Raw genomic sequence first — 11,524 nt, 5'->3', positions numbered from 1 at the left:
TCCCTAGTCTCTATCAGATGATGTGATCTGTGTAAACTGCTCAGTCTTCCTGCACCCAATTTTCTTCTCTGCAAAACAAATGACTTCAATTAACCTTTAAATCCCATCTGTCTCCATCCAACCATCATGATTCTGCCTAAACTCTCTTTGTGAGCAGAAGTTCCTTCATTGAAACTGCTTTCTCACTGGCTTTTCTTCATGGTATTTCAAGGCCACAATAACCATGATACAACATGTAAACCCGAACTTTGACCAGTTGCCCTTGAAAGTGTTCATGTTCAGTCGTCTTTGACTCTTTGCAACTCCACATACTGTAGCCCTCCAGGCTCCTGTGTCAATGGAATTCTCCAGGCAAAAATACTGGAGTGGATTGCCATGTCCTCCTCCAGGGGATCTTCCTGACCAGGGACTGAACCCAGGTCTCCTGCATTTCAGGCAGATTCTTTACCATTTGAGCCACCAGGGAAGCCCATTGTCCTTGGGGCTAGTGTACTTAACTGAGTGTCTTGTTTAAATACTCACCATTTCTGTGGTTATCTAGAACTCTATTGTCAACCTTCAATTTTTGCAAAGAGAAAACAGGACTAGAATAGTCTAGGAGTGAATATGACTCTCACCCAAGATCCTCCCACTTAACTAAGCTAAGAGTAACTGGAACACACAGTAAAAGTGAAGGTATGTTTCGTTGGTAACAAAAATCACTTCTCTTTTCCTTTTCCTGGCCAAATATTCATTGGTCTTGAATAATATCCTGCTAAATTAATACAAACTGTATTTGTGTGCAGTTGTATTCTCTTTACAAGAGAAAATTTTTGTGTCTGTAGAAGATTTGATTTGATCACTAAGTAGTTATTCATGATAACTTAGGGAGCACACATATCTCAGAGTTCAAAGGGCAGTTCTATCATGGGCAGCTGACACCATCTTGTTCATATGCTGTGTGCTATGCTTCGTCACTCAGTCATGTCGGACTCTGTGACTTCATGGACTATAGCCTGCCAGGCTCCTCTGTCCATGGGGATTCTCCAGGCTAGAATACTAGAGTGGGCTGCCATGCCCTCTTCCAGGGGATCCTCCCAACCCAGGGATCAAACCCAGGTCTCCTGCATTGCAGGCAGATTCTTCACCATCTTAGCCACCAGGAAAGCCCAAGAATACTGGAGTGGGTAGCCTATGCCTTCTCCAGGAGAACTTACTGACCCAGGAATTGAACCAGGGTCTCCTGCATTGCAGGCTGATTCTTTACCAGCTGAGCTACCAGGGAAACACATGAGCATAAATGACTCAGAATCATTAATGACTATCTGTTACATTTGTGACATTTTCTCTCTTATAGACATCGTAGTAAAACGATATTTGACAGAATCTTTAAAAATGAACTGATCAAGTAAAACTGAGGGGTGTGTAAACTGTTATTGCTTAGATAATAGGTTTGTTCCAAGTTTCTCAAAATTTATATACTAATACTGCCCACGTCCAACTTCCTTTTCAGTCCCTTTTTCCTCTTTGGTAAATCGAGCCATTTTCCTTTAAGATGAAGAGTTATATAAAGAATCTTTAGGGGCCTTTGATAATTTTCATTCTCTGGAACCTTAACAGATGTGTTAATGATTTATGAGGAAAGCATGATAACCTTAAGCTCACCTAGGCTCTTCTAACCCTAAATTGTGGTCAGGGTTGGTTTTGTGAGGTTTGAGACCAGTAAGCACTGTGCACTTTAACCTTTTCCTGCTTCCACTCTTCCTGAAATCTTGTGCTTTTGTAGGTTCTACTTTGATTAAAAGGGTGAAATAAATAATACGGGTGCCCCCTCACTTTGTAGAATGCTCTTCTCTTCCCCAGCACCTGATTTCTCATTTATTTATGGCTGCCCTGGGTCTTTGTTGTTGCACGTGGGCTATCTCTAGTTGTGGCGATCAGGGGTTGCTCTCTAGTTGATGTGTGTGGACTTCTCACTTCACTGGCTACTCTTGATGTGGAGCATGGGGCTTTAGGGCATGTGGGCTTCAGTAGTTGTGGTGTGTGGGCTCAGTAGTTGTGGCTCATGAGCTTAGTTGCCCCATGGCATGTGTGATCTTCCCAGACCAGGGATCAAACTTGTGTCCCCTGCATTGGCAGGCAGATTCTTAACCACTGGACTATCAGGGAAGCCTGATGTCTTATGTTTCTCTTTATCCTATACTTCTTTCTAGCTCTCTCTGCCCAGCACAGCATCTTGCTTATGGCAGATATTCATATATTTCTTTAGCTGACTCATAAAGGGGAGGAAAGAAGAAAAAATGCTGCTGCAATTAGTTTTTCAATGGCTTCCATCACAAACTACCACAGACGGGATGGCTAGAGCAACAGAAATTTGTTTTCTCACAGTTCTAGAGACTAGAAGTCCAGGATCAACATGAAGACAGGGTTCAGTGGCTTCTCACCTTGACTTTTGTAGATGGCTGTCTTCTCCCTATGTCTTCACATTGTCTTCCCTCTAAGTTATATTCAAATTTTCTCTTTTTACAAAAACATCAGTTATAGTAATGCCAGACCCTACTGACATCATTTAGCTTAATCACTTCTTTGAGGTCCTATTTCTAAATACAGTCACAATCTGAGGTACTGGGAGTTAGGGCTTCAATATATGAATTTTGTGAGGATACATTTCAGCCTGTAATAAATATAACATAAATTTTAAAAAATAAAAATAAAGACTATCTGTGTAGCACTGGTGCCTAAAAACGCCCCACAACCCAGCCAGAGGTTGATCATATTCTGCCTGTATTCCCAAGAGGAGCATGGGGGCACCGAGCTCAAAGGAGAAAAACAATGAGGCAGAGAGAGAGGGGTGGAGAGAGAATGAAAGCCAGTGAAGAACACCTATCATCTCATAGGAAAACTACATCGAAATCTCTTTTGCCCTACTTTCTGGTTAGTTGGTAAGGTCGGGGAGACAATTGGCGAAATTGGGAAACAAAAGAATAGTAAGGTAAATCTTTTTACAGCTGCAATTAAGGAGTCAGTACTGTGTTGTGAATCTGTTTTTATTTACTTGAAGGGTGGCTCAGTGGTGAAGAATCTGCCTGCAATGCGGGAGACCTGGGTTCAATCCCTGAGTCGGGAAGATCTCCTAGAGAAGGAAAGGGCTGCCCACTCCAGTATTCTTACCTGGAGAATCCCACGGACAGAGGAGTCTGGTGGGTTACAGTCCTGAGATCACAGAGTCAGACATGACTGAGTGACTAACACTTTCACTTTCTTTCCAGTTGCCAATAGCAGTTTAAAAACTATAAGAATACAAATCATTATATACCTAAAAGACAGATTTTATTTTTAAAATAAGCAGCCATAGCTCTGCATTACTAATCCCTATTAAGTCTATAGTTGTAAAGAATATCACATCTTTCTTTTCCCACCTAAGCCTGTATTCAGTCTCTCTAATTTGAGTTCAATTTCACACAACCAAATATTGATCACTTTACCTTGAGCATACTGAATTTAAATTCTCCCTTCAAAAATCAATTATCTGGTAGGATCTGAAAAAAAACTTACAGCCAGAAACTATTTACAAGAGAGATCTCCTTAGATGATTTCTCTATAGCTTCTGGTGTTTTTCAAATATTCTACTCACAGAAAATGGATGATAGCAATGGTGTCCCAGAGACGTGTGAACATCTGAGATGGCCTGGTCCAAACAGACTTTTGTCACATGCTCCACTTCCCTAACAGCCTCTCTGCCTTTCTCTTGCCTACAATGTGTGTTCTTCAGCCCAGTATTCAAAGCTTCCATTCTCAACTTACCACCTACTCTCCACCGTGCAATCCATCCCAGCCAAGCACGTGCTGAGAGCTCTCCTGGCAAGTCAAGCTCATTCCCACCTTTGGGCCTTTGCTCAGTCTATCTCTGCACCTATAGTGCTTGCTTCCCTCTTCATCTGCCTAAACTCTGCTCACTCTCTGTGCACAGCTCATCTAGAATCTTCCTTTTCATCAAATTTTCCAGGCCACCATGACCCTCCCCCAATGTCCTCATGATGCCCCACTACTCCATGAGCACGAACCAGCATCACTTGGAACTGTTAATAAATGCAGAAGCTCAGGCCCCATTCAGACTTCCCCCTTGAAGCTGCGTATCAACAAGATTCCTGGGGACCGTGGCACATAAAATTGTGAGAGGCCCCGCGGTCCACTGGCTGAGCCCCTTAGACCCTTCCACATCACCTTCATGGCATCACTTACTTATTACTTTGAGTTGTTTGATTTTCAAGTATGACATTACTCATTGTATACATTTATTTGTAGTTCCTCAGCCCCTTTCAAAACAATTTTGTGAGTCAACGAACAAATATAATTTGAACATCAGTCTAAGAAACCAACCCCTGAGAAGTTACCATCTGACACAGATTCTCCCTCTGGTAACACATGAAGAAGAACATGCCACATAGCACTCAAAGCAGCCACTTAGACAGAGGAGGCAGAAGGGCCACCGCCACCCTCCGGGCCATTAGCAGAGACATGGGGTGAGACAAGGAAGGCCCACGGCAGAATCCTGGGAGTTCAGGGGTATGAGCTCATAAGCTCACAAATCCCCAGCAAAGTTTCGACAAATAGCACATTCCGCAGCTGAGTTCAGGGTCCTCAGAGGGGTGGCCTCTGTCCTCCAGATTTGTCTTCTCTGAGGTCATAGGGGTCATGGCCTCCGTAGGGAAGAATGTAGGTCTCCTGCATTGCAGGCAGATTCTTTACCATCTGAGCCACCAGGGAAGCCCAGTAGAGAAGGAAAGGGAGTGACAAAGTCAGATTGATATTCTGTAATACCTCAGAGGACACTTGAGGACCTTGGTCACTTGAAAAATGCCAAAAACATTCTTGAAGTGGTAGGGCTTGGAAAGGAACGTCAGTGGAAAATATAGGGCTTCGGCAGCAACCTTCATGATCATTTCCCTCTATGTGTGTGCACTTGCGTAAGTGCTTTTGTTCATATACTTTTTTGCACTTTTGGATGTGGAAATAATTTCAAGCATCCAGAAAAGCTGCAAGAAATGTCACCAGTTGTTAACAAATCGCCCCATTTACTTTATCAATTACCTATGTCTCCCTCCCTTGCCTTTTCCCTCTCTCCCTTTCTCACTCTCTATCTGTATAGATGTTCATACATGTATATAAAATTATTTTTCGAGCCATTTGAGAGTAAGTTGCCTTGTCAACCGCCTTTTACCCCTATATATCTCAATGTATATTTTTAAGAATATGAACTTTTTCCTACATAACCACAGCTATAACTGTAAACTTCGTCATTTCTCATGTGACTGCATTTATCTTGGCGTTGTTTCACCACTAAGATGACTGTTTCCTGCTTGATTAGTATCTTTGGAGTTGAACTCGTGTTCTGACCTCTTGAGCATTTTTCACTGTGATTTACTGTTGTGAGTAGAAACTCTTCATAGAACACCAAGTTTTTCCTACAAGCTCTTGGCTCTGCTGTGTTCTCACTATGCCCTCTACCAAATAACCACTAAGAACTAGACTGTGGTAATTCAGAGTGTAGAGGTGGTCACTAAAAGTTTTTACATAGCATTTAGTCTGAAATCCATCCATTAACCTTGAAGAAAAATCAGATAATATATTTGAGGAAAAAAAAACAAGCCATTTTTAGCATAAGCTCTGTCAGACTTTTGGCTGAATTTTAAATTACAGTGTCTGCCCCCTCATCTGCAGGGAAGATGTTCCAAAACCCTTAGTGGATGCCTGAAGCCATAGATAGCACCAAACTATATCTATGTATCATATTTTTCATGGTTTTTTCCTACATATATACATACCTATGATCAACTTTACTATATAAATTAGGCACAGTAAAAGGTTAACAGCATTAACTAACAATAAAATAGAACAATTATAACACTATTCTATAAGAAAAAGTTTGTGAATGTGATCTCTCTCTCTCTCAAAGCATCTTATTGTATGAATTTAAAGCCTTTTCCCTCTTAATGAAGCACATATCATGCTCTGTGGCCCTAACTCTTGCAGTTTGAGGTGGGACAACAAAACTAGCACAAATTTCTTTTTCCTTCTTCACGATTTCAGGGATAAATGACGTGTTCTTACTGTAAATCTTAGCAACCTCAGCATGCAATTTTTTTCTTTCCTTATTAAATCAGGAACTTGCATATTTTCATTTAAAAGAAGCATTTTGAGGCTATTATTCAGTGAAATAAAAGTTACTTGAACCCAAGTACTGTGATACCATGACAGTAGATCTGATAATTGAGATGGCTACTACGTGACTAACGGGCAGAAATAACTGGACAAAGGGATGATTCATGTCCCAGGTGGGAAGGAACAGGACAGGGTGAGATTTTATAATGCTACTCAGAATGGCACACAATTGAAAACGTATGAATTGTATGTTTCTGTAGTTTTACATTTAATACTTTGGAACTATGGTTGACCATGGATAGCTGAAACCATGGAAAGTGAAACTGTGAATGGGGTAGGGGGCGGAATTCCTGTATTGTCCTTAACAACTGTAAGAGATGAGAGAACCAAGAATGAAAGAAGTCACACTTTGAAATGTGTGCACAACTAGATTGATTTTATAAATTAAAATGCTAAAGCTCAGATTTTCAAATTATGAAAATAGCATTACTCACCTGACATATTGTTTTAAAAATATAGTTGAGCTGAGCCATAACAATGCCCTTCCAAATGACAAAATACCTTACTGTTCAAAAGGATCAAATTGTGCATATGTTCAGTAGGGCAACTCTTTAAAAATTATTCTGAAGGGAACATCATTAATTCCCTTAAATCATACTGAATTTGTGCCCCTTTATAAGCCCCAGTGTCATCAGTAAACAAGTGATTTTTACTGTTTCACATGCATATCTCTGCAACTCAAGAAAGAGCTTCTACAAATAAATGTATTCTAAGTTTAATAAGTTGCCCCAGGTGGTTTTCATTATTTTGGAATGTTAGAACTAAATTCTAGTCACAGTCTTATTCGTGTATGAAGACCAAGAGCCAGGGAATAATTTGTTCAAACACCTGGTTAGCATGTGGTGTCTAAATTTACATAAAAGTTAATGGACTCTCAAAAAACAGGGATTCTTCCAATCGCCATTTCCCATTAGGCTGCCTATAAGATGACTCTTATTAAATTAAGTTGGTCTTTATAAATACATAACTAAGTTACTGATAAGTGTTTTATCAAGGTTAATCCTTGAGCTTCTTTTTTTAATGTCTCCATTTGCTTCCTTGGTGATTTTATCTAGTCTCAAGGCTATAAAGACAATATATGTGCTGATGAATGCCAAATTCATGTCACTAGTCTAGTCTCTCTCCTGAACTCTTGAACCACATATACAGCCATCTATTTGACCATACACTTGGATTAAACTATACATTCTGAAATTAGTCAGTCCAAATCAAGCTCCTCAAATTTCTCCCAAACCTCCAACACCTGCAGTTTTCCCATCTCAATAATGGGATCTCATATATACATTGCCACTTAATTTACAGCAAAGGTACCATTGCAGTTCAGTGGTTAAAATAGTATGTTTAATAAATAGTGCTATAGGAATAAGATATCAAAATGGGAAAAATATTCATATCCCCTACTTTAGACCATAAATAAAAATTAATTCAAGATGAATCATAGACTAAACATAGAAGCTAAAACAAGTTTCTGGAAGAAAGCTTAAGTCTTTGCTTCTGGCCTGGGCAAAGACGTCCTTAGTGGGACACATAAAGCAGCAACCACTTCACTAAAATTAAGAACTTCTGTTCATTGTGAATTATTAGGAAAGCAAACAAGCAAGCGGCAAACCGGAAAAAATATATTTACAACAATGTAGCCAAAAAAGGCTTGTATCTAGAATATATTAAGAACCACATATCAGTAAGAAAAAATAAAACAAAACAGACAAAACTTGACCACCTGCTTCATATCCAGATGATCAATAAGCATATTAAAAAAATTACACATCGTTACCTATTAGAAAAGTGCAAATTAAAATCACAATGTAGAACCAAAGCACACCTGCCAGAATGGGAAAAAAACCCACAATAAGGACTGACAATATCAAAAGTTGGTAAAATTGTCTAGCAGTCTGAACTCTTTTATATTGCTGATGGAGTTTAAGTTTGCTCAACAGCTTTTGTTCAAAACATTTTGGCAATATTTACTAAAGCTAAACATATGTTCATCCTGTGACAGCATTTCCAATCTAGAAATATTCAAGAAAAACTAATGCATATATCCACCAAAAATATATCTGCAAGAATGTTCACAACATCTTTATTCATAATAGCCAAAACCCACTGCCCATCAGTAGAAGAATGAATAAATGATGGCATGCTCATACAATGGAACACTGCTCCACAATGAGAGAGAGAGAGCAGAGCCACTCATATAGTCAAACACGTCAATGAATTTCAAAATAAAAAGTTGAAAAAATAAATTAATTTTAAAAAAGTTGAGCCAAAAAAAAAAACAAGCCACATAAACAGTGCATCCTCTGTGATTCCATTTAAATGAAGTTTTAGACCAAGTAAAACTAATCAGTGGTGTTAAAAGCCAAAAGAACAGTTGCCTTGTTGCGGAGATGGGGAATGGACTGAAAGGGACAAAGAAACTGAGTTGATGGCAGTATTTTTGTCTTGATCCAGGTGTTGGTTACATGGCTGGATACATATGTAAATTTATTAAGCTATACACTTAGGATTGGTGTACTTTATTGTGTTCGGCTTATGTCTCAGCTTTTTTTTTTTTAATTCTTCAGAAAAAAGAATTTAAATCAGGTCACATCCCTGCTCTGTTTAAACCTTCATCTCACTCCTAAGAGAAAGCTCAAATCCTTTCTATTTACCATGCCCTACACGATCTTCTCCAGCTGCTTCACACTGACTCACATTCTACCTGAATATTTACCAAATACACCAGGCATTCTTCCATCTCAGGGCCATTGCTCTTGCCTGGAAAGCTCTTTTCACTCATTGCTACCTAGCACACCACATATTTTACATATTATTGATCATCTGTCTCCTATACTTGATTGTAAGTTTTATAAGGGCAGAGATTTTTGTCATCTTTATTCGCCGCTATACCCCTAGCATCTAAAAGAAAGCCTGATATGTGATAGATGCTCAATAAATAATTTGCAATGAATGAAAAAACCATCATCACACCATTTTTGTTACATATCAGACCCCTTTTTAAAATTATTTATCTATGTTTGGCTGTGGTGAGTCTTCATTGCTGCGTGGACTTTTCTGTAGTTGCGGCAGGGGCTACTCTGTAGTTCGTTGCAGTGCACAAGCTTCTCATTGCTGCGGCTTCTCTTGTGGGGAGCATGGACTCTAGGGTGCACAGGCTTCTGTGGTTCTGGCACATGGGCTCAGTAGTTGAGGCTCCTGGGCTCTAGAACAGAGGCTCAATAGACGTGGCACACAGGCTTAGTTGTTCAGTAGCATGTGGGATCTTCCTGAATCAGGAATCAAACCCACATCTCCTGCATTGGCAGGCAGATTCTTTACCACTGAACCACCAGGGATGCCCATATCAGATACCTTTTGTACACACTTCATGCTCTTTCATCCAGTCTCTCACTCCAGCTATCTTACAGCCATTAATTCTGCACAGATTTTGACCAGATTATCCTGGCTTTAATAAGATAGTGACTCACCTTAGACAATATGTTAAATCTTTCATTTCTTAAACTTAGGCTTCTCTAATGTCAGAGTATTGCAATCTGCTTACAAAATGAGAGCAATCAGAAGGGTGAGCAAGTTTACCCCATTTACGCAGCCTTTGACCACTGGGGAGGAGAATTAATGGATAAATGTTTACTCCCTTCATCCTCTAGGGCAAAAGTAGGAAAAATTTTTTCTGTAGAAGGCCAGATAAAAAATAATTTAGACTTTTTAGGCCATCATAGTCTCTGCCATCATAGCCTGAAAGCAGCCGTACAAAATACATAAATGAATGGCAATAAATAAAACTTTATTTTCAAAAATAGGTGGTCAGCCAGATTAGCTCTAGAGGCCATAGTTTGCCTGTTCTTGTAGGCAACAGTCTGAAACATAATTCAAAAGACTCATGAGAAGTTCCCAGGAACTTTCTCTCCTTCTGTTTCACTTCCCCTATCCTTCCTCAGAACCACTTCCCAAATAAGTTCAGTTCCGTTCAGTTCAGTCACTCAGTCGTGTCCGACTCTTTGCGACCCCATGAATCTCAGCAGGCCAGGCCTCCCTGTCCATCACCAACTCCCAGAGTTTATAAATTACCTGTATGCAAACTTTAGTCCCAGGTCCTGCTTTCAGAGAAACCCAGGCTACACCATTATCCTTTTGACATGATTGCCGCCTTCTTATACATCAGATATCACTTGATTCATGGTAGGAAGTATTGTTGCTGTTCAGTCACTAAGTTATGTCTGATTCTTTGCAACCCCATGGACTACAGCATGCCAGACTTCCCTGTCCTTCACCATCTCCCAGAGTTTGCTCAAACTCATAAATATAAGCAGTCCTTTATCTCTTAACAGGCTATTTTTACTGAAAAATAAACCATAATTTAAAATTATGTACACAAAACCAGATTTTCGAAGAAACAATGTAACGCTAGCTTTTCTGGTTTCAAGGTCCAGGTGTCACTTTTCCCACAGAAAGCATTTTTAAACTAACATTATTGACCTGGCCAAAATAGTAAATAAAATATGAACTATCTAATGAAATAACTTAGGTGACCAAACTATACAGAATTCTCATTTTTGTCACTCCTCCCTCAATTTTATTTAACATTATAGAACACTTTATGTGAGGAAATTCTGACAGACATCCATGAGGAAATGCCAAACCATTTTAATGGCTGTTGAAAACCTGATCCAGGAATGTTATGCTTCCTGCTACTATGCTTTATTTTTAAGGTTCATGTGGCAATGGAGCCTTGGGAATCAGTTGTTAATTTTTTGCTACATCCAGTGTTTTCAAAATTTTCCTCAAAATTGTCTGTATTTGCCTGCTATAACTTTAATAAGCAGTTATATCTGACAATGCACCATAAATATGAAATTCGCTAACTTGGGTATTAAATTGGTGACTGACATAATATCCCAATGTGACAGCCTGCTGCTGCAAGCAAACTTTTTATTTTTTTTTAAATTTTTTTATTAGTTGGAGGCTAATTACTTCACAACATTTCAGTGGGTTTTGTCATACATTGATATGAATCAGCCATAGATTTACACGTATTCCCCATCCCGATCCCCCCTCCCACCTCCCTCTCCACCCGATTCCTCTGGATCTTCCCAGTGCACCAGGCCCGAGCACTTGTCTCATGCATCCCACCTGGGCTGGTGATCTGTTTCACCATAGATAGTATACATGCTGTTCTTTTGAAACATCCCACCCTCACCTCCCACAGAGTTCAAAAGTCTGTTCTGTATTTCTGTGTCTCTTTTTCTGTTTTGCATATAGGGTTATCATTACCATCTTTCTAAATTCCATATATATGTGTTAGTATGCTGTAATGTTCTTTATC

This window comes from Cervus canadensis, chromosome X, assembly GCF_019320065.1.
Source record: "Cervus canadensis isolate Bull #8, Minnesota chromosome X, ASM1932006v1, whole genome shotgun sequence".
NCBI classification, from domain to species: Eukaryota; Metazoa; Chordata; class Mammalia; order Artiodactyla; family Cervidae; genus Cervus; species Cervus canadensis.
Note: the sequence above shows the minus strand (reverse complement) of the source record.